Raw genomic sequence first — 2,482 nt, forward strand, 5'->3', positions numbered from 1 at the left:
GGAGTAAACCGAATTGTATCGGGTTGGTGTGCGTTTGCGTGTGTTCATCGTGTTCATCGCCATGTTCTTCGTGTTCTTCCTCTCCCCCGCCTTTCCCTCGGTCAATTCGTGAGATCGGGCAACCCACGTCGCCTTAGGCCGCATCAATGGCGGAGTATAAATCCCGCTATAACTTTTGGGCCGAAGCCATCTCCACCGCTTGTCACTCCTCTAACCGGCTCTATCTCCGCAAGGGCTTGAACAAGACTCCATATGAAATACTCACCGGGAACAAGCCTAATATCTCATACTTCAAGGTGTTCGGGTGTAAGTGTTTCTACAAAATCAAAGGGGTTCGTTTATCTAAATTTTCTCCTAAAGCTTTGGAGGGTATATTTGTTGGTTACGGTGCCGAATATCACACTTATAGAATCTTTGATATATCCTCCGGGATTATCATCGAATCTAGTAGTGTGAAGTTCAAAGAAAATGATGGCTCTCAAGTGGGGCAAGTTGATGTATGTGCAGGTGATGAAATACCTCAAGATGCCATAGTAAGAATGGGTGTGGGATTTTTCCGCCCCGTTGAGGGACACGGTGTGGCGTCTCGGGAAGGACTATGCTCTACCACGGTGGAGCCCTCATCTTCTCAACATCAACAAACCCCATCAAGTGAAGCAAATGATGCACCAACCCAAGAACAAGAACAAGACCCTCCCTCTTGTGTGCAAGATCAAGGCCAAGAACAACCAAGAATCCATGATGGCTCCGACGAGTATCCATTTGATATTTTCTCCGCACCAAATGATGTCCAAGATCAAGCACATGAGGTTGAGCACTCTCAAGAAATTGAAGTTGCTCAAGTTGAAGGTCAAGACGGGGACCCAAAAGATCAAGTTGATCAAGTGATACCTCCAAGGCCAAGAAGAACCAAGGAGGAGATCGAGGCCCGTCGCCTAGCAAGAAGAGATAGGAACCTTGAACTTCGTGGACACACTCATGATAAGGTTCTTGGTGATGTAAGGGCAAAGGTTTCCACAAGAAGGCAATTGGCTAACTTTAGCAATCATCATGCCTATATCTCCTTAGTGGAACCCAAGAAAGTATTTGAAGCACTTGAAGATTCGGATTGGTTGGAAGCTATGCACGAAGAACTCAACAACTTCAAGCGCAACAAAGTGTGGACCTTAGTAGAGAAGCCAAAGGGGTGCCGCAATGTTATTGGCACTAAATGGATATTCAAGAACAAGCAAGATGAGTTTGGAAATGTTGTGAGGAATAAGGCAAGATTGGTGGCTCAAGGGTTTTCTCAAGTTGAAGGAATTGACTTTGGAGAAACCTATGCTCCCGTGGCTCGCCTTGAGTCCATCCGTATCCTTCTTGCTTATGCATCGCATCATAACTTTAAGTTACAACAAATGGATGTGAAAAGTGCATTTCTTAATGGTCCTTTGCATGAAGAGGTTTATGTTAAGCAACCCCCGGGGTTCGAGGATCTCAACTTCCCTAACCATGTCTACAAGCTTGATAAAGCTCTTTATGGTCTCAAACAAGCTCCTAGAGCTTGGTATGAGCACCTCAAAGAATTATTGGTATACCGTGGGTTTGATGTTGGGCTAATCGATCCCACTCTTTTTACTAAGAGGGTCAATGGGGAGCTTTTCGTTTGCCAATTATATGTTGATGATATTATCTTTGGCTCTACTAACAAAGCTTTCAATGATGAATTCTCAAAGCTTATGATCGATAGGTTTGAGATGTCTATGATGGGAGAGATGAAGTTCTTCCTTGGCTTTGAGATCAAGCAATTGAGGGAAGGAACCTTCATCAACCAAGCAAAATATCTCCAAGACATGCTCAAGAGGTTCAAGATGACCGAGTTGAAGGGTGTAGCCACTCCTATGGTTACTAAATGTCATCTTGCACTTGATCCCAATGGTAAAGAAGTGGATCAAAAGGTATATCGCTCCATGATTGGATCCTTGCTTTACCTTTGTGCATCTAGACCGGACATAGTGTTGAGTGTTGGTGTGTGTGCAAGGTATCAAGCTTCTCCTAAGGAGAGCCACATGATGGCTCTCAAAAGAATCTTTCGGTATTTGGTTGATACCCCAAGATATGGTATTTGGTACCCCAAAGGCTCAAGCTTTATTCTCAATGGATACACCGATGCGGATTGGGCGGGAGACAAGGATGATAGGAAATCAACTTCCGGGGCTTGCCAATTTCTTGGTAGGTCCTTGGTGTGTTGGTCTTCTAAGAAGCAAAATTGTATATCTCTCTCCACCGCCGAAGCCAAATATGTTGCCGCCGCAAGTGGATGCACTCAATTGTTATGGATGAGGCAAACTTTAAAGGAATACGGTGTCATTTGTGACAAAGTGCCTCTATTATGTGACAATGAAAGTGCCATCAAGATTGCCTATAATCCGGTGCAACATTCAAGAACAAAGCATATTGAGATCCGGAATCATTTCATTAGGGATCATGTTGCCCGTGGTGA

The sequence above is a fragment of the Lolium perenne genome, chromosome 4 (assembly GCF_019359855.2).
Source record: "Lolium perenne isolate Kyuss_39 chromosome 4, Kyuss_2.0, whole genome shotgun sequence".
Taxonomy (NCBI): domain Eukaryota; kingdom Viridiplantae; phylum Streptophyta; class Magnoliopsida; order Poales; family Poaceae; genus Lolium; species Lolium perenne.